This window comes from Ovis aries, chromosome 18 (assembly GCF_016772045.2).
Source record: "Ovis aries strain OAR_USU_Benz2616 breed Rambouillet chromosome 18, ARS-UI_Ramb_v3.0, whole genome shotgun sequence".
Taxonomy (NCBI): Eukaryota; Metazoa; Chordata; class Mammalia; order Artiodactyla; family Bovidae; genus Ovis; species Ovis aries.
The window spans coordinates 61,693,788-61,719,601 of record NC_056071.1 but is presented as its reverse complement, the minus strand read 5'-3'; positions in this window follow the sequence as shown (position 1 = coordinate 61,719,601).

The following is a 25,814-nucleotide window of genomic DNA, read 5'->3' as shown; positions in this document are numbered from 1 at the left end:
TGGAGCCAGCCCAGCCCTCTTCCTTGCAGTGGACTGGAAGTGACTCAGAAGTAAACCTTCACTGTGCTAAGCCATTGAGGCTTTGAGGTCATCTGTTAGAGCAGGAAGCACACTCTGATACAGGAAGGGGACATCAGTGGGTGGAAGCTGGCAGGGACTCATTCAGAGCATCCATTTCTGTATCTGAAGATGTATTTATAACTGAATCACTCATTGGAAAAGATTCTGATGCTGGAAAAGATTGAAGGCGAAAGGAGAAGGGGATTGTAGAGGATGAGATGGTTGGATGGCATCACCAGCTCAATGGACGTGAGTTTGAGTAAACTCTGGGAGAGAGTGAAGGACAGGGAAGCCAGGTGTGCTGCACTCCAGGGGATCACAAAGAGTCAGACATGACTTTGTGACTGAACACAACACAACACACTTTGTTGTATACCTGAAACAAACACAGCTTTGTAAATCAACTATACTACAATAAAAATAAATAACATTTAAAAAATGGTTAACATGGTACATTTTCTTTTACATTTATTTTACCATGATTAAAAAAAAAAAAAGTGGTTGAAAAAACCCAAACAGTTCCTGGAGTTCCTGATAGTCACTGACAGGTCAATCTGATGCTGGAGAAACTAGCATCTCCACAGGTCAGAGTCTCTCCACGTGCAGACGCAGGGCCAGGATGGCTCAGTTCTGACCTCCATCCTCACGGAGAAACCAGTACGAAGACGGAGGGATGTGATGGACTCAGGAACACACGCCATCTGAACCCGCCCCGATCCCACAGCTTCACTGTCTCTGCAGGATGGAAAACCATACTCAGTCAATAAAGGAAGACACGCCCTCTGTGCCCTGAGACTGCCCCCTGGGCGAGGCAGCTGGGAGAGATGCAAGGTGAGACGGCCGGGAGACCAGCCGCGCGTCGTGCCTCCCCGGCCGGGCTCCTCCGTTGCAGTGCACAGGTTTCTCATCGTGCGGCCTCTCTCGCTGCAGAGCGTAGGCTCTTGGCAGATGGGCTTCAGCAGTTGCAGCACGCGGGCTCAGGGCTTGTGGTTCCCAGGCTCTCGAGCCCAGACTCAGTAGCTGTGGTGCAAGGGATTTGTTGCTCTGCGACATGTGGGATCTTCCCAGACCAGGGATGGAACCCATGTCCCCTGCATTGGCAGGTGGATTCTTATCCACTGAGCCTCCAGGGAAGTCCTCACCGTCTGCTTTCTGTCTCTATGAATCTGACTTCTCTAAGTGCTGCATATAAATGGAATCATACAGATTTGTTGTGTGTGTGTATGACTGGCTTATTTTATTTAGCATGAAGTCTTCAAGTTTCGTCCATGCTATAGCATGTTCAGAGTTTCTTTCCTTTTTAAGGCTGAGTAATATTCCATATAGGAAAAAGAGCATGTCAAGGCTGTATATTGTCACCCTGCTTATTTAACTTCTATGCAGAGTACATCATGAGAAACGCTGGGCTGGAAGAAGCACAAGCTGGAATCAAGATTACCGGGAGAAATATCAATAACCTCAGATATGCAGATGACACCACCCTTATGGCAGAAAGTGAAGAGGAACTAAAAGCCTCTTGATGAAAGTGAAAGAGGAGAGTGAAAAGGTTGGCTTAAAGCTCAACATTCAGAAAACTAAGATCATGACATCTGATCTCATCACTTCATGGGAAATAGATGGGGAAACAGTGGAAACAGTGACAGACTTTATTTTTTTGGCTCCAAAATCACCACAGATGGTGACTGCAGTCATGAAATTAAAAGACGCTTACTCCTTGGAAGGAAGTTATGACCAACCTAGATAACATATTAAAAAGCAGAGACATTACTTTGCCAACAAAGGTCAAGGCTATGGTTTTTCCTGTGGTCATGTTTGGATGTGAGAGTTGGACTGTGAAGAAAGCTGAGCGCCGAAGAACTGATGCTTTTGAACTGTGGTGTTGGAGAAGACTCTTGAGAGTCCCTTGGACTGCAAGGAGATCAACCAGTCCATCCTAAAGGAAATCAGTCCTGAATATTCATTGGAAGGACTGATGTTGAAGCTGAGACTCCAATACTTTGGCCACTTGATGCGAAGAACTGACTCATTGGAAAAGACTCTGATGCTGGGAGGGATTGGGGGAAGGAGGAGCAGGGAATGACAGAGGATGAGATGGTTGGATGGCATCACGGACTCAATGGACATGAGTTTGAAAAAGCTCTTGGAGATGGTGATGGACAGGGGAGCCTGGCATGCTGCAGTCCATGGAGTCTCAAAGAGTCGGACACGACTGAGCAACTGAACTGAACTGAATATTCCATTGTTTGAATGGACCGTTCATCTGTCAGTGGACACTTGGGTTGCTTCCACTTTGTGATTAGCGTGAAGAACGCTGTTGTGAACACAAGGGTACATGTATCTATTGAAGCCCCTGCTTTCGGTTCTTCTGGGTGTGTACCAGGAGGTGGACTCACTGATCCTATGATATTTCCATCTCTGAATTTTTGAGGACCCACTCTGCCATGGCAACCTACTCTAGTATTCCTGCCTGGAGAATTCCATGGACAGAGGAGCCCGGCGGGCTACAGTCCATGGGGTCACAAAGAGCCCTCAGGACGAAGTAATGCACACACATATTGTGAGAACTCCTTTTTAAAAAACCACCCCTCCTCCCCGTCCAAGCAAAGGGTTATAAATCAGATTTAAAAAAAGACAAGGGAAGAAGGAAAAAGCCCTACCTTGGGGGCTGACACGGTAGTCCTGACAGGAGAAAGAATTTGTTTTGACTAACAAGCCAAGCAGGGATAATCCCAGGAGCTGGGCAGGAGGTGGAGGGGCACTGGGCGGCGGGGGCGGAGCCTTTCGGCCGGATGCCTGGACGGCCAGCAGCCCGCAGCCGGCTCTGTGTGGACGGCGCATTGTCACTTTGGTGGAATTCAGGAGTGCTCCTCCCGTCATTCGGTGGCAATCTATAATTAACTCATGCAGAGGCTGTGCGAAGCAGAGGCCTCTTCCTGGGGCAGCCAAAGACAGTCACCTGCCCTCCACGGGAGGGGGCGAGGGGACCTCCCTCCAGCCAGCAGCTGATGCGTAATTAATGGCAATTTTATTGTTCCAGGGCCTCCCCTCCCTGGAAGATTCTGGACTCCCAGCTGGGGGTGGGTCTCCGGAGGTGGAGACCAGCCTAAGGGCAGATGGGGAGAATGACCGTGAGAGCGTGGGACCCAACAGGATCCCCACCCCATCTACCTGGTCACTTTCATTCTTGGCCAGGGGGCCTCACATGCCAAGCTTGGTGAGGGGGCAAGAGTGGACCGAACTCCTCCAGGGGTTAAGCGACTTGAAACATGCCGACAGAAAAGGGAAAAACATCACGATGCTTTCTGACCACGGGCTGCCTGCAGCCCGGTTTCCCAAGCCCTGGGCAGGGTTGGCGTCTGTGTCCCCTCTGGAATGTCTGGGCTGCAGCCGGGCTTTGCTCTAAATGAGAAACAGGCTGGCAGGCTGTGGCCAGCTCCTCGTGCGGTCTGGGCAGGGCTGCTTGGCACCGGCCGCCGCCGTGGAGGACACACGGGCTGTGCCTGGCGGGCCTCCCACCAGCATGGGAGGCTTGGGGGCCCGGCCAGCCGGTTCAGGCCAGCGCCTGCAGGGAGGCAGTGCACCGCCCTGGAGGCAGATGGAGCCGGTTCTGCTTCTGGCCTGGCCCCTCCTTCATTCTGCAACTTTTGGGAATCATGGGGTTCATGGCCTCTCAGTTTGCCCACCTTGAAAATGGGACCGCTGACATCCCCCAGGGTGTCTCATGGCACAGAGCTGGGCAGCAGGTGGAATGCTTCATGAACGTGTAATGTCTGAAAAGATCTCAGAGGGTAGCTCAGTGTTCTGTTTTCATAGCAGTAGCAACCGAGTTTCAGAGAAATTCAAGAACTCACCCAAGGTCACACAGCAAGGTACAGGTAAATAAATTCTCCTATAAGCCAACGATTCTCCATATCAGCACTTTTCCACAAGAACCCAGCTCTTTCCCAGCCTGGTCCTTCCCTCCCATCGTCCCAGCCCAGGCGCTGATCCCATAACTCCTGGTTTCCAGCAGGCGTGCATGTACTTTTGCTAATCCTGTGGGGTGGGGACTCTAGGATGTCCCAGGGGCTTCCAGATCAGAGCTGTTCCTGGGATGGCTGGCATCACACCCTCTCCAGTCTGCCCTCTACCTCCCAAGCAGCAACATCTGGCCGACAGGATGTTGTAGCTGCTGGTCACCGCACAATTAACCAGGGGCCCCAGAAGTGATATTTGCCCCCCACAGTAATCCCAGCCTGGGTTTTTAGCTCCACTTTACAAATAAATATTAATTGGAAGGACTGATGCTCAAGCTGAAACTCCAATACTTTGACCACCTGATGCGAAGAACCAACTCATTGGAAAAGACCCTGATGCTGGGAAAGATTGAAGGCGGGAGGAGAAGGGGACAAAAGAGGATGAGACGGTTGGATGGCATCACCGACTTGATGGACATGAGTTTGAGTAAGCTCTGGGAGTTGGTGATGGACAGGGAAGCCTGGCATGCTGCAGTCCACGGAACTGCAGAGTGGGACACAACTGAGCGACTGAACTGAACTGAGAGAGGCTCAGTGACCCATCAAAGGTCACTCAGCCGGAAGAGGGGGAAGCTGGGGATGAGCAGCAGCTCCCCGTGAACTGGGCACGGGGCCGCCTGGGGGAGCATGTACGTCAGGGCCTGGAAACCTTCGTGCCTTCCTCTTGGGAGGAAGAGCGCGGGCGTCGGGTTTGTCAATTAGGAGAGCGCGACTTCAGACAACAACGCGGTCTCTCAGGACCTCGGTTTCTCTGCCTGAAATTGAGGGTGATGGTGCAGGAATGTGAAGGCATGTGAGCAGGTGGATGAAGGACTCTCTCGAGGGGGCCCTGAACACCCAATATTTGGGAAGGGTGTCTTGGGAAGGGTGGGGGTCTGCTCTGGAGAAGTCCCCTGGGACTAGACTCTAAAGCAAGGGTCTGCAACCTTCAGGATCTAGTGCCTAATCATCGGAGGTGGAGCTGATGTAATAAATAATAGAAATAAATGCATAATAAATATAATGTGCTTGAGTCATCCCCAAACCATCCACTGCCCTTGGTCTGTGGAAAAAATTGTCTTCCACGAGCCTGGTTCCTGGTGTCACAAAGGGTGGGGGCCGCTACTCTAAAGGACATTGAAAGCTAGTAGAGAGGTCTGAATTACTCCTCTTTGTGGTAGAGACTAAGGGTTTCAAGTGGGAGGTGACATGGTCTGTTGGTGCCTTGGGAAGACCACCCCGCTCGTCACATGGGAGAGGGCGGCCACGGGGGAGGGGGACGAGAATTGAGCAGGAAGAGCAATGAGGGGAAGGGGCTGAGCATGGAGGGGTCATTGGGCAAGAACATCCCCTCCCTACACTCCCCACCTTCCCTTTCCTATGGAATTAGATCTAATCTAATTCTACCCCTGTTGGAAGTTTCTGTTTTAGTTCCATGAAAGCAACAGAGCTGGTTGTGATTAAGATAAGGAGAGAGACAGCCTCAAGGTCAGGGCAAGGGCACAGCAAATCCCTGCTCCTCCCTGCCGCCCACCTCCTGCTTCCTCTTCCCTGCAGGGCCCTTGGCCCTGACCCGTGAAAAGTGTCCTCTGGGCCCTGGTGTGGCCAACCGAGGACCCCTTGCAGCCCACCTGAAGCTGGCTTCACTGAGGACGGTGGAGGCTCACCGTAGGGGCCCCCTCATCCATCTCCTGCCTCCCATCCCTCCAAGGTATGTGCAGACTCCAATCCCACTCACGCTATGGTCCACACCGAAACGGTGAAGGACCACTGGGGTAGCCATGGTAGACATGTCAAGCCATAAGGATGAGCAATTTCCAACTCAAGAAAGCAGGCTGGGATTCGAATGCTTGGTAACAATGCGATTCCAGGGACAGACTCTGCTCTAAGTTATCAAAATATCCTCCAATCCTCTTGTAAATGATTCTTTCCAATAACAAAGTGGGGCTTCTCTAAGAGCTGTCTCCATGGTGCACCTGTGCTTGGTAACATTTGGCTAAGAACTGTTAGGTGTGTGGGTGACACCTCTGGGCAGAGGTTGGGGTGACCCACATGCGAGTTACCCCTGCGATTTGGGGTGGCCCAGAGCAAACTCCATCACCCACCTTCCTGGCAAGGGGAAGGATCAGGTCAAAATGAATACATTTGCCGAGATGCTAAGTGGCCCTTTTGTCTTGGTGTTAAGGGATGGTTGCGGGTTTAGTGGTTTTGTTTTAGCTCACTGTCCTGGTTTATATGGGTCTCGTGTCCGAGAGAGTGTGTGTAAATCAGTGCGCCTACATGGAAGTGCGTGCATGTATGTGGGGGGGAGGGCTTCTCCTGTGCTTTGCAAGCAGCACTTGTGAATTGGTTCCGCCAGGCTTTGCGCCTGGGAGGGGCCGTCTCAGCTCCACTCTCAGTGAGCTGCTGTCCCAGGGCAGGTGACGGGCTGATGGCTCCTGTGGCAGTGGGGACATCAGAAAGGGTTAAGGGGCCTGGCGGGCTGCTGCCCCAGTGTTTTGTGCCCCCTTGGTGCCCAGGGAAGAGATCGATAGGCCTTTAAAGTGATTTATAAAAATGGATGGGGAGGCAACATCCTTGCCTCAACTCCGGTGAGTCAGATCAGCATCCTCTCCCGACTATTGATCGTCCGGCTCTGTCTAAACACACATTAGCGGGGGCCAGACCATAAAAATGACTCCTCCTGCTTCATCAAGTGGAAGGTCATCTTGCCAGCTTCCCCGGAGGGGAGTGATGTCATGAGTGGTCTTGTTGGAGGGAGAGGTCTTTATTAGATCTGGTGAGGCTGTTGGCATAAAGTTAATCGGAATGCTAGACAGAGAGAGAGGCAAGGGTGAATGGAAGGGCTTTGGTGCAGCAGTTACACTGGCGAAGACTCTCTGGCTTCTGCAGCTGCATGCAAAAGACTTCTTTCAGAGTCTCTACCTACTGCTGGCTTCACTGGCCAACTCCTGGGTTTTTAAGGAGTTAGTGCCTTAAAAATAAGGCCAAACCCACTAATACCAGCGATACTAACATCGTCTCTTCCTATGTGCTCCTTCCAAGCCCTGCTGGCCCATCCCTGATATTTTCACACGGCCCACCCACCTTTTTCTTTCCACGGCAAGGGGAGCAGAGGTGGCTGCAGGGCTCCAGGAGGCAGGCAGGCTTGGGTGTGCAGCTCAGCTCTGACTCTTATTTCCTGTGTGATCTTAGATGAGTTGCTTCATCTCTCTGAGCCTCCATTTCCTCCTGTAAACCTGCCTGGCAGGGTGAGTGTGAGTGTTACATCGTATAATTCAGGGTTTCTCAAGCCATGTCTCACATGATAAATTTTTCCCTATTTGTGCACTTTCTCTACCACGCTCTAATATTTTTATTTAAGCCAATTCACCCCTGGTTTCCTCCAGGGTATATGCCTAGAGGAGAGGGTGAGATGTATGGAAAGAGTAACATGGAAACTTATATTGCCATATGTAGAATAGAGAGCCAACGGGAATTTTCTGTATAGCTAAGGAAACTCAAGCAAGGGCTCTGTATCAACCTAGAGGGGTGGGATGGGGAGGAAGATAGGAGGGAGGGTCAAAAGGGAGGGGATATATATATATATCTATGGTTGATTCATGTTGAGGTTCGACAGAAAACAACAAAATTCTGTAAAGCAATCATCCTTCAATTAAAAAAATAAAAAAAACCCAATTCACTTTTTTCTACATAAATTTGTTTAAAATGGAAACATTACACTATTGTTTTAAATAACAATTTTTACTGAAGCATAGTTGATTTACAATGTCATCTTAGTTTCAGGTGTATAGCAAAGTGATTCAGTTTCTTCAGATTCTTTTATCTTATAAGTTATTACAAAATATTGAGTATAGTCCCCTATCTTATACAGTAGGTCCTTGTTAGTTATCTACTTTGTATATAGTTTGTTCAGTAGCTCAGTCATGTCCAGCTCTTTGTGGCCCCACCAGACTCCTCTGTCCATGGGATTTCCCAGGCAAGAATACTGGAGAGGGTTGCCATTTCCTGCTCCAGGGGATCTTCCTGACCCAGGGGATCTTCCTGACCCAGGGAATGAACCCGCGTCTCTTTCATCTCCTGCACTGGCAGGCGGATTCTTTACCACTAGCTCTACCTGGGAAGTCCCCTATATATGAAAGTGAAAGTGAAGTCTCAGTCGTGTCCAGCTCTTTGCCACCCCATGGACTGTAGCCCACCATGCTCCTCTGTCCATGGGATTTTCCAGGCAAGAATACTGGAGTGAGTTGCCATTTCCTTCTCCAGGGAATCTTCCTGACCCAGGGATTGAACCTTGGTCTCCCGCATTGCAGGCAGACGCATTACTGTCTGAGCCACAAGGGAAGCCTTGTGGATAAGGGAATCCTTATATATAGTATTGTGCATAACAACATTACACTATCACTATAAATGGAAGATTAGATCTTGTACTATAAATACAAGGGAATAATCAAGATAAACATACCTGCAGATGCCATCAGTTTACATAGAAAATTTCAAGGAATCTACAGTAAATCTTCCAGAACTAATAAGAGTGCCCAGCAAAGTTGTAGGATACAAGATAAACACACAAAAATCAACTGCATTTCTATATACTAGTAATGACTACATGAATTGAAATAAAAAAATACAATACCCTTTGTAAACACTCAGGGTGTAAATTTATCAAAACTTGTACAGAACTTATATGCTGAAAACCGCAAAGTATAGATGGAAGAAATCAAAGATGATCTAAATAAATGGGAGAGACACGCTGTATTCATGTTGGCAGACAACACAGTGAAGACATAAATTCTCTCTGAATTGATACAGAGATTTAACGCAACTGCTATGGAAATTCCAGCAAAAATTTTGTAGGCAAGATGATTCTAAAATTCATATGGAAAGGCAAAAAACCTAGAATATGGACAACACTTCGGAAAATGAAGAATAAAGTAGAAGAAACTGACCTTTCCCTGGTGGTCCAGTGGTTAAGACTCTGTGCTCCCACTTCAGGGGACATGGGTTTGACCCCTGGATGGGGAACTGAGATCCCACATGCTGTGCAGTGTGACCAAAAAAAAAATATATTAAAAATAAAGTAGGAGAAGTCACTGTGCCTTTGGAGCAGTCACTGTGCCTGACTTTGAGACTCAGTCTATAGGTACGGCTAGCTGAACGATGCTATCGTTTGAACCACCTGAAAGCCCTAACAACATTGTTCATCAAACAAGCACTGAGCAAGTGCGTGAGTCCTGCCTGAGTCCCACCTGTGCTACACAGAGAAATGGGGGGCATCCCTGACTTAGAGGGGCTCCAGTCTAGTGGAGAGACAACTGGAGTGCAGAATGTGTGTATGTGTGTGTGTGTGTGTATGTGCATGTGTGTGTGTGTGTGTGTGTGTGACAAGGTGGGAGGGAGGGCAAAGTGGAAACAGAGCATCACTCAGGATCTCATGCTAGGCTGAGGGACCCACATATCTTCCTGTTATTCCCCATCTTTTTTCCTCTGTATTTTTCATCTTCTTCTTGCGTTGTCTCAGCTCTCTTTGGGAGCGCTGCCTTTAAGAGGAAGAGCTGGGCAGAGCAATGGCTTTCATAACTTTCAGCAGTGCATTCTTTTGGAAAAAGTAATTTATCATGGCACCTGCAATAGACTGAATGCTTGTGTCCCCTCAGGTCCACATCTTGAAGCCCTCATCTCCAACGTGGTGGAATTAAGAAGCAGGGGCTCCGGGAGGTAGATGGGAATAGCGTCCTTCTAGAAAAGATGCTGGAGCATTCCCCCATCCCTCCCATCACTTGAGGACACAACAGAAGGATGGCCAACAGAGGACCCTCAGCAGACACTGAATCTGCTGACCTTTGATATCCCAGTCTCCAGAGCAGGGAGAAGTAAGTGTTTTAAGCCCCTAGTCTGTGGTGTCATTGCTATAGCAGCCCAAATGGAGTGAGAGAGCACCCTCATATCTAAAGCTGGTGAAAGCACAGCCTCTGGGTAGGGTACCACCTCTTCTCTCTGTGCGGGGTAGCCCCTTGGGAGTCAGACACTGAGCTGGAGATTGGTGGGCAGGGCGTTGATTAGGGATGAATACCTGTTGGGGAAAAAAAGCTTTGACAAAACCTAGACAGCATATTAAAAAGCAGAGACTTCACTTTGCCAACAGAGATCTGTATAGTCAAAGCTATGGTTTTTCCAGTAGTCATTTAAGGATGTGAAAACTGGACTATAAAGGAGGCTGAACACTGAAGAATTGATGCTTTTAAATTGTGGTGCTAGAGAAGACTCTTGAGAGTCCCTTGGACTGCAAGGAGATCAAACCAGTCAATCCTAAAGGAAATCAATCCTGAATAGTCATTGGAAGGATTAATGTTGAAGCTCCAATACTTTGGCCACCTGATGTAAAGAACTGACTCCTTAGACAAGCCCCTGATGCTGAGAAAGATTGAAGGCAAGAGGAGAGGGGGGCAACAGAGGATGAGATGGTGGGATGGCATCACTGACTTGTGGACATGACTTTGAGCAAACTCTGGGAGATGGTGAAGGACAGGGAAGCCTCGAGTGCTGCAGTCCATAGGGTCATAAGGAGTTGGACATGACTGAGTGACCGAACAACAACCACCACCTGTGGGAGGGCAGGAGAGGCAGAGTGGGGCAGAGGAGGGAGTCCAGCTGGGATGTGGGCTGATAGCACCCTAGCTGGTCCTGCCGTCTGTATGGCCCTCGCCCTCCTCACACCCCTGTTCTCATCAGTGGCTGATGTGGGCTGCTCTGGAAATGGTGTGCTCTTGGGTGAGTCTGGTCTCGGCAGCAGAGTGGGGGCACCCCTGAAGGGGTGACAGTCGGAGGCCATAAACCCTTTGTTAAGGGGAGCTGGGTGGTGCATCTCCACGTCCAGCCGGGCTCACTCTTGTGGTCCCCTTCTTTCTATTTCCCTGGGGAGCGGCTCCGTCAGGATTCTGGTCGCTATCCTTCTGGGGGGCTCAGAAGAGCAAGGTTAGTGGATGAACTGCAATCAATCTCTGGGTGTAACTCATGGTGGGGGTCCGCCCGCCCTGACTTTAGATTGCCCTCCCCTCAGTGAACCTCTGCTGGCTTCAGGGTCTGCCTGATGGCATGAAATGGCCTGGGACCCTGGTCACCATGAGTCTCTCAGGCTGAGGTTCTTGCAGTGATCCGTTCATCATTATAACTGAGAAAGAGAGCATGGCAGGAACCCTGGAGGAGCCCATGGGAGGCCTCTATCTCTCCCCTTGGGGTTACTCCACCTAGAGGTGGCTGATGGCACAAAGACCTTCACACCTGGGTCACTCCCACCTGTCCACCTACCTGCCTACACCCCAAGCACCTTGTCCCCTGGCTTAAGGTTTTCTCTTTACAATCCCTTGTCCAGCCAGCCAAGCCATTCAACACTGCCCATGAGTCCGCATAGTCTAACCTACACCACTTCCCCTTCTGCACAAAGTGGATGGCCAGGCGCTCTACTCAAAGCTCCACCCTTTGGGAGGTTTTCTGAGGGTCCCTCCTGTAGCTACAGGTGTGATCTGAAGAAGGGGGCAGGGACAGCCATGCTCCACGATGGTGGGAGGGGAGGGTTGGGCTACCTGCTCCTGCAGCTTGTTGGCACACAGTGGTCCTGCTTACATTCCACTCCAGAGGCGCAAACCCTTCTCTTTCAGGATGGACAGCTTCCGGGTGTCCCCAACCTTATGTCTTGGCAGGTCCGACAGACCCAGCTCATTTTGGGCAGCCCTGGACACCTCAGCATTTCTTAAGCTCTGACTGGGTGTTGCATCTCTGCCTGGGTCCAGTAGCCTGGCAGGATTTAATTTTTCAAAAAGCACTAGTTTTCTGTTGTAGATGGTATGGTCTGGCTGCAGATCCCCAAGGGCCTCCTGAACTGTGGTTCTCTCACCTGGGCTTGGCAGAAGCTTCTCAGAGCCTCCCCTCCCACCACCAATACTTCCGATACCCTAAGACCTTCTAGGTCACATGGATGGAGTGGCCGTGTGGCTCGTATATTGCAGTCTGGTCCCCAGTGAAGTTGGTGGCTCTTTGTGTCCTCTGATACACGGGCCAGAGCAGAATTCCTGGGTGTGGAGTATCAGAAGCCTGCCAACAGGTATGTTTTTCTCTTTGTGGCAGGAGATGTGTATGCTTAGTCGCTCAGTCATGTCTGACTCTTTGCAACCCTGTGGACTGTAGCCTGCCAGGCTTCTCTGTCCATGGGATTCTCCAGGCAAGAATTCTAGACTGGGTTGCCATTTCCTCCTCTAGGGGATCTTCCTGACCCAGGGATCGATCCCACATTTCTTGCATCTCCTGCATTGGCAGGTGGGTTCCTTATCATTGCATGGCAAGAGGTAACCCAACACAGTACTTTTCATTTGACCTTGGAGAGGCTCTCCCATGATGCTGCTGACTGCTGGATCTCAGCAGTTCCTGCTGATATGGGGTGCACCTGCTTTACCAAGGGCCCCAGTTTTAGAGCTATTTCTTACTCGTCAGTGATGGACTCTGTGGGGAAGCACCCCTGAGTTTGCTCATGCACCCACACTGGTGAAGGGCCTGCCCAGGGCAAGGTGTGGGCTTAGGTTCTGGGTGTACCATAGTGAACAGAACAGACAGGGTCCTTGCCTGTTAGGGCCTTCCCTCTAGTGGGGACAGAGGCATGAAACAAGCAAAGGAACAGGCAAATAAATATGTGATTATAAACTGTGATAGATGCTCTGGAGGAGAACTCAGAGTAACAGGGTAGAGAATAATGTGCGTGTGTGTTAAGTTGCTGCAGTCGTGTCTGGCTCTTTGCAACCCTATGGACTGCAGCCCACCAGGCTCCTCTGTTGAAGGGATTCTCCAGGCAAGAATACTGGAGTGGGGTTGCCATGCCCTCCTCCAAAGAGGATAATGGGAAGGCATAATTTTATTTGGAGGACAGGTTGAGAAGGGATACTGAGGAGGTGACATTTAGCCTGAGGTCTGAGGCACAGCTAGCAGAACCTGGAGTCCTGGGGAGTGAGGAGGTGCAGGACAAGTTTCCCAGGAGAAAGAACAGAGAGTGTGAGGTTCTGAGGCATATTCTCGGGTCTGAAGGACATCCAGAGTGGTGAGCCCAGGGAAGAGGGGTGGGGTGGATTTGAAGGTGAACCCCATCCTGTGATGCCTGGTGAGCGTTTACAAGAAGCAGAATATTATGAGAAGAGGTGTGGGCACTGCTGCAGGGTTTAAATAGGGATGTGACATGACCTAATTTCATTTACAGATGTGACTCAGGTCATTGAAAGTAGAACAGACGGCAGGAGAACATGTCAGAGCTGGCTGGTGGTCCAAGCGGGAGATAATAGAATGGACAGGCCTTGAGGATGGGGAGAGCTGTGTGGTTGAGGGAGAGAGAGGGACCAAGAAAGACTCCTGGGTTTCTGCTGTGAGAATCAAGGGTAGAGGTTGGTGTCACCTCCTGGGGCTGGTTCCAAACAGTGATTGGGCTGAAAGATTATGTCGCAGGCTTCAAAGCCTGCAGTCTAGTTGGCAGGTTGGTCATCCTTTCCATTGTCCATCAAGCTGTTTGATAGAAAGGTGCTAGTGTTTACCACGGTGTGGGGCACTGGAGTTCCAGGTACAAAAATGTGAGTTTCTGGTTTAAGAAGCTGGCACACTGGTGAGAAAGGCAATAGCATTGGAAAGTGCATAATTGAATTCAATTCAGGGACCACTGGGGAGTGGGGTGCAGGTGTGGGCAGTGTGATACTGTCCGCAAATTCCATGGAGGGGAATTTGGGCACAGGGGGCTCTGAAGACCCAAAGATGTGGGGGGAGGGGTGCAGGGGGAAAGTGTTAGGCAGAGGATGCAGCCCATGCCGAGCACAGAGCCAGCACCACCTGGCCTGGGTGGACTAGCTGGGCTTGGAGGGCACTGCAGGACCACCAGTGGGAAGGAGGGTCCAGAAGAGGCATAAAGTCCAGGGGGCGCATGCTCAGTCACTTCAGTTGTTTCTAAGTCTTCCTAACCCCATGGACTGCCAGGCCTCTCCATCCATGGGCTTCTCCAGGCAAGAATACTGGTGTGGGTTGCCATGCCCTTCTCCAGGGGATCTTCTTGATCCAGTGATCGAATGCTTGTCTTTTTCGTCTCCTGCATGGGCAGGCAAATTCTTTACCACAGAGCCACCAGGCAAGCCCATAAAGCCCAGGCTTGCTGTCTTTTGCTTGCTTTATAAAATAGCATCTCAGAGCACAGAGAGAAAACACCATGCATCTCTCTGAGCTTGTAAATCAGAAAGTGCTTCTGGTATTGTTCAGATGAGGAGGGATGCTTGAGGTTGTGGCAGATGAGCAGGTCGGAGGCACCACCCTGCCCTGTGTGGAACCTTCCTCCACTGGGTCTCCCTCAGCCTCCTAGTTCACTCTGTGGGGAGAGGCTGACGTGAACATGTTAATCCAGCCCTGTCTGGTTCTTTTCCAACCAAAGCTTCAATATGCATCTGATCTCAGGATATTGGATTTTTCTTTGAGGAAAGAAATAAATGACTTATCTGGGGAATAAGCCCAGAGTTCGCTCCATGCATCGCACATGCTCTATATTGGGCTGAAATAAAGTTTGCTGATTCTCATGTAAATCTCTAAAGCCTGGGTGTCATAATATGAGTATTTTATGTGCCAGGTGAGTGGGCTACATCCCCAGAAAAGAAAGAAAGAAGGCAAGGAAGAGAGATTAGTGATTGTATCCAAGGAGAAAGGGAACCAATTCAAGTACTTTTAGTGCCTACAGCTTCTTGATGCGATGGACGAGGAATCTGATTCCCTCTGAGAAGCAGTCCTTTTGGTTTATATTTGGAATTGATCTTGAAGTCTGGCAGATATGTTCTTTTTGTAGTTGTCGCTGCCTCATTTCTTTTCCACCTTCCTTAAGCCTGACAAAATGATGCTTCATAAAATCCTAGCGGTTTTTGCTTCTTTCCTGTGTGGCTTGTGCAGCATGGGTAACAGAATAAAGTACCGTGCTGGCTGCATCTATTCATTGGGTGACTGGTTTTGGCAAATGGGTCCTTCAGAGAATCTTGCTCATATTGTGGTGGGTCTGAGGAGTGAAAAGCAAGGAAGGCCCACCACAATCGTCTCAGTATGATTCTTGGTTAAGAGGAAAAAGAGGTATCTTTTCTGATATTAAAGCCAGTGGGAAAATTTCAGGGCTTAGCAAATACAAACCAAGAATCCAGGTGAGTTCCAGGGGATGATTTTAGCTGATGTCAAATGCATACCTTGTTAGATGGCATGGGTGTGTCCCCAACTTTATCTTGAACACAGAAGTCTAGAGTCAGAAGGTCTTTTAATATATTTAGTCAATTCCCTTGTTCTGTTGATGAGAAAACAGAGCCGGGCAAGGAAAGCAATTTAGCCACTGTTAGAGTGAGCTGGGTTTGAGAAAAGTCTATCACCAACTGTAACAGGCTGTATTTCCAAAGATGGATGCAGTCACATCTCCCAATCCATAAGCTCTTCTGCAGAGCAAATTTGCTACCCTTCCCAATGTGGGATTATGTTGGGACTGCTTTGACCGGTAGGCTAAGGCAGAAATGATACTGTATCACTTCTAGGCACAGCCCTTAATGGTCTGCTGCTTTCCTTTCTGGCTTTTGGGGATGTTTACTCTGGGTGTTCTTTCTCTTTGAACCAAGGCACCATAATGTGAGAAGCCCAAGTCACATGGAGAAGGCATGTGTAGGTTTTCCAGTTGACCTCCAGCAGGGGCTTTCAGCCCTCTGGGGGTACCATCTTGGATGTCCAGCACAGTTGAGCATTCAGATGAGTACTGTTCCAGCTGAACCAAGAGAGAATCACCCAGTTCAACTCAATGAACCATCCCAACTGTGATGGTTAATAATGAAGTATTGATTTAAATGACTAGTTTTCAGGTTCTTGTTAAGCCGCAGTGGTGAATGGGAGCACTGCTGATAATGCTGATATGCAAACTCATACTTGAATATCACTCTATGATTTTACCAACTACTCTCTCATTTATTCTAAAATCCAATGTTTTTCTAGTGGAAAGTCATGACTCATTAGTGAATCATAAGGTTATTCTAGTGGGCTGCAAAAAATTGAATCATATTGAATAGACTTTATCTGAGTGCATGACACGCAGAAGGGTAAGAATTGTGAAATATTTGTTTCAACTCTGTGTGTGTGTTCTAGATTTTATTGTGTCGGTAGAATATATTTCTTATTGTGGATAGCAGTCCAAAATGTTAGGAAAACATTGTTCTAATTTGAGCCTCATTATGGCTTTGACAAACAAGCAAGGGAGGTTTTGTGATCTCCTTTTCCTCAATGAAAAAACCAAAATCAGACCTTGCTAATGTGGCAGATCTGGGCTTTTCCTCATCTGTCATCCAAGTCCAACCTCTCACGCTGCCTTCTTCTCATTCTTAAAATATAAAAATCTTTCAGGTCTTGAGCTGGTCTGTGTGTCCATATACGTGCATGCCCTGTATTTGGCCTTCACTGCGCTAAGGATTATACAACCAACGCATAGAGGCGCTCTGTGGTTGTTATTCAATCTCTAGGTCATGTCCAACTCTCGGCAACCCCATGGACTGCAGCCTGCCAGGCTTTCCTGTCCTTTGCTGTCTCTTTGAGTTTGCTCAAATTCATGTCCATTGAGTCAGTGATGCTATCTCATCCTCTGCTACTCTCTTCTCCTTTTGCCTTCATTTTTCCTTACATCAGTCTTTTCCAATGAGCTGACTCTTCGCATCAGGTGGCCCAAAGTATTGGAGCTTCAGCATCAGTCCTTCCAATGTACAGTCAGAGGTGCTCTAAAGATGTCCTTTATACAGGCAAGGAAGTCAAGGTTCAGAGAGGCTGCATAAGGTGGCCAGTGCCATGCTTCCAGTAGGTGACAGGGCCATAATCCTAATCTATGTAAGCTGGCCCCATGTCTACACGCTCAACCATCAAACTAGGTTCTTCTCTCTGGGAAAATTTTTGCGTGAAGCAGAAGCTTCAGAGGCTGGAGCGCAGTGGCTCCCATGTCCCGTGGGGACACACACATTCAGAGTTGCCACCTGTCCCCAGCCTGGAGAGGGGCCAGGCCTTTCTCAGAGCCTGGGAGGGAAAGCGTTATCTGGCAAACCGCTTTCCTTCTTGTTTACAAGATGAGAATCAACTCCGTGGTTAAATAGTTGATGTTGGCAGAAGACTTCAGATAAGAAAGTCTGTGTGATTTTGGAGGCCCGTTTCCTTTCCCTCTTGCTTTACTTTCACTTCTGATTGTTTACTTGTCGACTAGAAGTCCTTCAAGGAGAGAAAGACTGGCCAGTGAATAGTCCCTGTTCCTTGGTTTCCCTGCCTTGAAAAAAGTAAGAGCGTGAATTGGCAGAATCCACTGGTTCTCAGCTGGGAGCAGTCTTCACTCCCAGGGGACATCGGGCAGTGCTTGGCGACACTTTGGGTGGTCACGACCTATAGGAGGATGATATTGACATCTAATAGACAGAAGAATGGATGGTTCTAGATATTCTGCTACAAACCGGACATTCCCCACAGCAAAGAAGTATCGGCTTTAACTGTCAATAGCACCAAGACTGAGAAACCCGGATTAATCTCTTAAGGCAAACATCCTGGCTTATTGAGGGCCTGCCACGTGCCAGGTGAAAACAAAAATATGGTCTCCGGTCTCAAGGAGCTTGTAATCTAGTGGGAGTGTCAAATGCCTGATTCCATTCAGAAATGATCACTGCCAGAAAGGAGATGGATGGGTTGTGGAGACACATAACACTGATGGGCCAAGTGCTTAGTGAGCTACTGAGGACTTCACAGAGGAGGTGCCCCTGGGATCAGACCCCAGGGGGCCAGGGAAAGGAGGAGTAAGGCAGACGGGAAGTTGGGCGAGCATGGGGTGCACCCAGCCTGATGGAGTGTGGGGTTCCTGGGAGATGAGTGCGGAGAGTCGAGAAGAGGCCAGGACTGTCCCTCCTGCCTTGGGGCTGTTTGCTCTCTGACATCTGAGCTTTAGCCTGAAAAGCTCTGCATGTGCAACCTGCTTCTGGTTAGGTCGGTGACTTCCTTGCATCTACCTTGCTGACTCCTGTTCCAGGAAGCCCTCTCTCTTTCCCCCAGGACTGAGGGAACTCTAGGTTGACAATTTGTTTTTCTTTCCTCTGTGTTAAAGATGTGGCTTCCCTGTGTTCTAGCAGGTATCGCTGCCGACAAAAGCATGTTGCTGTCACAGCCTTTACTCTCCTGTTCGCCTTAGCTTTCCTTTTTTCCTCCTACTGCTTTTTTTTGGGGACTCTCCAAACTGAAGTATAGTTGATATACAATGTTATATAAATTAAAGGTGAAAATAGAGTGATTCACAATTTTTAAAAGTTATATTTCTCTTACTGCTTTTGAGAGTTTTCTCTTTATTACTGGTTTTGGACAATTTGGTATGTTTGGTATAGTTTTATTCACGTTTCTTGTGCTTGACATTCATGGAGCAACTTGGATCTGTAAAATATAGTTTTCATCCAATTCAAGGAACGTTTCAGCCATAATCTTTTCAGAAAAATTTGACCCTTCCCTTCCTCATCTTCTGGGAATCCAATTTCAAACACAACTCACTGATGCATCATTAATTATTTTCCTCGATGCTTCATTTTGTATAGTTTCTATTTTGTGTCTTTAAACTCACTGTTTTGTTCTTCTTCGAGGTCTAATCTGCACATAAAGAATATCATGAATTTTCTGTCTCACCTGTTATAGTGTTAATCACTAGGAATTCTATTTTGTTGTTTTCATTGGTCATACTTTTCTGCTTCTTTGCATGCTTGGTAAATTTTGCTTGGTTGCCAGACATTGAGAATTTGACCTTGGTAGGTGATCAGCTCAGTTCAATTCAGTTGCTCAGTTGTGTCCGACTCTTTGCGACCCCATGAATCGCAGCACACCAGGCCTCCCTGTCCATCACCAACTCCCAGAGTTCACTCAGACTCAAGTCCATCGAGTCAGTGATGCCATCCAGCCATCTCATCCTTGGTCGTCCCCTTCTCCTCCTGCCCCCAATCCCTCCCAGCATCAGAGTCTTTTCCAGTGAGTCAACTCTTTGCATGAGGTGGCCAAAGTACTGGAGTTTCAGCTTTAGCATCAGCCCTTCCAAAGAAATCCCAGGGCTGATCTCCTTCAGAATGGACTGGTTGGATCTCCTTGCAGTCCAAGGGACTCTCAAGAGTCTTCTCCAACACCACAGTTCAAAAGCATTAATTCTTTGGCACTCAGCCTTCTTCACTGATGGATGTCCAACTCTCACACCCATACATGACCACAGGAAAATCCATAGCCTTGACTAGACGGACCTTAGTCGGCAAAGTAATGTCTCTGCTTTTGAATATGCTATCTAGGTTGGTCATAACTTTTCTTCCAAGGAGTAAGCATCTTTTAATTTCATGGCTGCAGTCACCATCTGATTTTGTCTCCAGTGATTTTGGAGCCCCCCAAAATAAAGTCTGACACTGTTTCCACTGTTTCCCCATCTATTTCCCATGAAGTGATGGGACCAGATGCCATGATCTTCGTTTTCTGAATGTTGAGCTTTAAGCCAACTTTTTCACTCTCCTCTTTCACTTTCATCAAGAGGCTTTTTATTTAGTTCCTCTTCACTTTCTGCCATAAGGGTGGTGTCATCTGCATATCTGAGGTTATTGATATTTCTCCCGGCAATCTGGATTCCAGCTTGTGTTTCTTGCAGCCCAGCATTTCTCACGATGTACTCTGCATAGAAGTTAAATAAGCAGGGTGAGAATATACAGCCTTGACGTACTCCTTTTCCTATTTAGAACCAGTCTGTTGTTCCATGTCCAGTTCTAACTGTTGCTTCCTGACCTGCATACAGATTTCTCAAGAGGCAGGTTAGGTGGTCTGTTATTTCCATCTCTTTCAGGATTTTCCCCAGTTTATTGTGATCCACACAGTCAAAGGCTTTGGCATAGTCAATAAAGCAGAAATAGATGTTTTCTGGAACTCTCTTGCTTTTTCCATGATCCAGTGGATGTTGGCAATTGGATCTCTGGTTCCTCTGCCTTTTCTAACACCAGCTTGAACATCTGGAAGTTCACGGTTCACATATTGCTGAAGCCTGGCTTGGAGAATTTTGAGCATTACTTTACTAGCATGTGAGATGAGCGCAATTGTGAGGTAGTTTGAGCATTCTTTGGCATTGCCTTTCTTTGGGATTGGAATGAAAACTGACCTTCTCCAGTCCTGTGGCCACTGCTGAGTTTTCCAAATTTGCTGGCATATTGAGTGCAGCACTTTCACAGCATCATCTTTCAGGATTTGAAATAGCTCCACTGGAATTCCATCACCTCCACTAGCTTTGTTCGTAGTGATGCTTTCTAAGGCCCGCTTGACTTCACATTCCAGGATGTCTGGCTCTAGATGAGTGATCACACCGTCATGATTATCTGGGTCGTGAAGATCTTTTTTGTAGAGTTCTTCTGTGTATTCTTGCCACCTCTTCTTAATATCTTCTGCTTCTGTTAGGTCCATACCAATTCTGTCCTTTATCGAGTCCATCTTTGTATGAAATATTCCCTTGGTGTCTCTAATTTTCTTGAAGATATCTCTAGTCTTTCCCATTCTGTTCTTTTCCTCTATTTCTTTGCATTGATCACTGAAGAAGACTTTCTGATCTCTTCTTGCTATTCTTTGGAACTCTGCATTAAGATGCTTACATCTTTTCTTTTCTCCTTTGCTTTTCACCCCTCTTCTTTTCACAGCTATTTGTAAGGCCTCCCCAGACAGCCATTTTGCTTTTTTCATTTCTTTTCCATGGGGATGGTCTTGATCCCTGTCTCCTGGACAATGTCATGAACCTCATTCCATAGTTCATCACGCACACTATCTATCAGATCTAGGCCCTTAAATCTATTTCTCACTTCCACTGTATAAGGGATTTGATTTAGGTCATACCTGAATGGTCTAACGGTTTTCCCTACTTTCTTCAATTTAAGTCTGAATTTGGTAATAAGGAGTTCATGATCTGAGCCACAGTCAGCTCCTGGTCTTGTTTTTGTTGACTGTATAGAGCTTCTCCATCTTTGGCTGCAAAGAATATAATCAATCTGATATCTGTGCTGACCATCTGGTGATGTCCATGTGTAGAGTCTTCTCTTGTGTTGTTGGAAGAGGGTGTTTGCTATGACCAGTGCATCCTCTTGGCAAAACTCTATTAGTCTTTGCCCTGCTTCATTCTGCATTCCATGGCCAAATTTGCCTGTTACTCCAGGTGTTTCTCGACTTCCTACGTTTGCATTCCAGTCCCCTAGAATGAAAAGGACATCTTTTTTGGATGTTAGTTCTAAAAGTTCTTGTAGGTCTTCATAGAACCCAGCAACTTCAGCTTCTTCAGCATTACTGGTTGGAGCATAGACTTGGATAACTGTGATATTGAATGGTTTGCCTTGGAGATGAACAGAGATCATTCTGTCATTTTTGAGACTGCATCCAAGTACTGCATTTCAGACTCTTTTGTTGACCATGATGGCTACTCCATTTCTTCTGAGGGATTCCTGCCTGCAGTAGTAGACATAATGTTCATCTGAGTTAAATTCACCCATTCCAGTCCATTTTAGTTCGCTGATTCCTAGAATGTCAACGTTCACTCTTGTCATCTCTTGTTTGACCACTTCCAATTTGCACTGATTCATGGACCTGACATTCCAGGTTCCTATGCAATATTGCTCTTTACAGCATCGGATCTTGCTTCTATCACCAGTCACATCCACACCTGGGCATTGTTTTTGCTTGGGCTCCATCCCTTCATTCTTTGTGGAGTTATTTCTCCACTGATCTACAGTAGTGTGTTGGGCACCTACTGACCTGGGGAGTTCCTCCTTCAGCATCCTATCATTTTGCCTTTTCATACTGTTCATGGGGTTCTCAAGGCAAGAATACTGAAGTGGTTTGCCATTCCCTTCTCCAGTGGACCACATTCTGTCAGACCTCTCCACCATGACCCCATGTCTTGGGTGGCCCCATGGGCATGGCTTAGTTTCATTGAGTTAGACAATGCTGTGGTCCTAGTGTGATTAGATTGACTAGTTTTCTGTGAGTATGGTTTCAGTGTGTCTGCCCTCTGATGCTCTCTTGCAACACCTATCATCTTACTTGGGTTCTCTTACCTTGGGCGTGGGGTATCTCTTCACGGCTGGTCCAGCAAAGTGCAGCCACTGCTTCTTACCTTGGACGAAGGGTGTGTCCTCACCACCGCCCTTCCTGACCTTTAACGTGGGATAGCTCCTTTAGGCCCTCCTGCGCCCACACAGCCACCGCTCCTTCGATGCAGGGTAGCTCCTCTCGGCCACCGCCCCTGGCTTTGGACGCGCAGGAGCTCCTCCCGGTCGCCGCCTCTGACCTCGGATGCGGGGTTGCTCCTCTCTGCCATTCCTGCGCCATCACAGCCTGGAACTCTTGGCTGCTGCCCCTGACCTCGGACGTGGGGTAACTCCTCTTGGCCACTGCCCTTTGGGCATGGGGTCCTCCCGGCTCTTGCCCCTGACCTCGGACGTGGGGTAGCTCCTCTCGGCCGGGCTTAGTGCGCTGGTCGCAGCTGCCCATGCTGCTAGGTGTTAAAGTACACCAATTTGTTTGGTGCTAGATATTTTTTATTTTTATATTTTTGAAATTTGTTATGTGACACGATTAATTTACTTGAGAATATTTTGATCTTTTCAGATTTTTCTTTAAGCTTTGTTAGGCAAGGTCAGACTAGTATTTAATCCAAGGCTAATTATTTTTTCTCTATGAAACCCAGTTCAGTTCAGTTCAGTTCAGTCACTCAGTCATGTCCGACTCTTTGCGACCCCATGAATTGCAGCACGCCACACCTCCCTGTCCATCACCAACTCCCAGAGTTCACTCAGACTTAAGTCCATCGAGTCAGTGATGCCATCCAGCCATCTCATCCTCGGTTGTCCCCTTCTCCTCCTGCCCTCAATCCCTCCCAGCATCACAGTCTTTTCTGATGAGTCAACTCTTTGCACGAGGTGGCCAAAGTACTGAAGTTTCAGCTTTAGCATCATTCCCTCCAAAAAAATCCCCGAGTTGATCTCCTTTAGAATGGACTGGTTGGATCTCCTTGCAGTCCAAGGGACTCTCAAGTGTCTTCTCCAACACCACACTTCAAAAGCATCAATTTTTCGGTGCTCAGCCTTCTTCACAGTCCAACTCTCACATCCATACATGACCACAGGAAAAACCATAGCCTTGACTAGATGGACCTTAGTTGGCAAAGTAATGTCTGTGCTTTTGAATATGCTATCTAGGTTGCTCATAATTTTTCTTCCAAGGAGTAAGCGTCTTTTAATTTCATGGCTGCAGTCACCATCTACAGTGATTTTGGAGCCCCCAAAAATAAAGTCTGACACTGTTTCCACTGTTTCCCCATCTATTTCCCATGGAGTGATGGGACCAGATGCCATGATCTTCGTTTTCTGAATGTTGAGCTTTAAGCCAAACCTTTCTAATTGCTCTACCCTATAGTCCATGAATTATGAGGCTTTGCAGTCTGGTGGGTGGGAATGGGACTAGTCCTGGCTCTGGATGAGGGCCAGGCACCAGTTCCTCTGACCCCATTGGATGGTTCCCTCCTCAGCCTTGGGTAGTTTCCTTACATACATGCCTTGGTCCACACTTAGCTGATGTTCTGGGAGCACTCTGCACATCATCTCTGGAGTTCTCTCTCACTGCAGCCATCTTCTCTTCAGTCCTCTGTTCGGCAAACTCTGTGCACTTTATTCTCCTTTGTTCTTAGCTCCATTTCCTCAGCTCTTCCTGTAAACTCTCAAGGCAGTAAACTAGGACAATCGTGGCACCCAACTTCCTTTGTTCCTCACCTCACTGAGACCACTGTCCTTTATTTGCTTGATGTCCTTCATGGTCTTGAAAACCTTTGATATATTTGATAAATATGTAAATAAATTTTGATTGCCTTTGGCAGCAAAATAGATCCAGTCTCTGCTATTCCATCTTGATTGGAGTAAAAATTTTCCCAGAATTTTAAAAAATGTCTCTAATGAAACTAGTCAGATCTCTCTTAGGCATGCCTTCCTCTCCACCATCAGCATCTCTTCCACCATGGTAGTTTGGCCACCTCCATCTTTTGCTTGGACAACGCAATCATTTCCTGTGTGCTTTCCCCATCTCTACCTCAGCCTCTCTCCAGTCCCTTCTTGTATAGTAATGCATCTGACCTTGCTCAGAGTGAAGTCTTGCCTTTGCCTTCAGTTCCTCCAGGAAATGTCTAAGCCTTGATGGCAGTGTCCTTGTTTCCCTGGGGGTTTTGGGGCTACACCAACGGTGTGATGTAAGGTGAGAATGTTGGCTCACAAGGCATCAGCTCAGCCTCTGGTGGAATGGCAGAATGAGCACAAGTAAGGAGTATGAATACAAAGGCATGGGTGAGCTTCACGGGTTGGTAACATTTCTGTATATTGTCACACATTGATGCTGGAAATGGTTTGTTATCTCTCACTCCATGGACAGAGGACAACTGGAATTTCTGCATTTGGAATCTTCTGATGCCAAAATCTAGGCCTCTAGGCACCAGTGCTGAATTAAATCTTGGAGTTTTGGGTGAAGTAGGAAAGAATAGCTCTATTGCTTTGCCAGGCAAAGGGTGACAGAGCAGGTTCATTCCCTCAAAAACTGTGTTCCAAGCCAGGGGGGGATTTGGTGAGGAGTTTTATAGCAAAGGTTCAAGGTGGAGTTGCTGATAAGGATCAAGGTGTGTGCAGAGTCTGCACTCTTTTAACCTGGGCTCAGATGGTCTCCTGATGAGTTTCTGTGGTTCTCAAGGCTGTTAAACTTTGGCTTTCTCTGGAATGAAGCATGCTTCATCAAGTAGTTAACATCTTCCATTTGGTGTGGGTTTTAGTTCTGTAGAAGAGCTCAAAGACAATGCTAAGGCTCCACGCCCTCTCCCTTAGGGGAGCCAGAACCCTGCCCCGAGGTCGCACTGTTGTTTCTTGACTTCTCTCCACCCTTCCCACCTTGATTCTGCATCCCTTCCCTTCCCTATCAGCAATTGTTTAAACTGCCCTTCGGAACTCAGGGAAGGTCACGGGGCCTAAATGAAGCCTATTTCCTAAACAAGAAACAGGGGACACAGGAAGGCTTCTGTACCCAGGAGCCCCACAGTGTCCTGTTTGGTTTCACTTCCTGGTCTCAGCCCTACATGCGTCTTCCTTTGGCTGATTTTAATCTCTGTCCTTTAGCTGTAATAAAAAGTAACCATGAATTTAATAGCTTTCATTTGACTTCTGTCTTTTTAATGTATTATCTATGAATGGGCTTGGGGATCCCCAAATTTTTAAAGACTCTCAGATATGATGGCAATCCTCTTCCCTCTAAAATTCTTTTTAATGCAATTGCTTTATCATTAAAAAAATTAAAACACAACTGATAGGCTCCTCTCTTGTTTAAACCCTTTAGTGATTTACTGATACAGTGTGAACTCTTCAACATGGCCCTTGCAAACCTCTGACTGCCTCCCTTGCCTTGCTCCCTGTTACCCCCTATCCATTGCTGCTTTCTTTTTCTGTTTCCTTATTCTCTTGCTCTACCTTCATTTTCTAGTTAACTCAACTGGCTTTTAAATTGTTATCAAACTCAGGTTCAGCTCCTTGCCACTTGAAAGTCAATAGGCTAGAGACAAGTATTGGTTGGAGTAGGAAAGTTTGCTTTATTCAGGAATTCAGCAACCTGAGGAGAAGGTGGACTCATGTTCAGGAACCAGCTCTG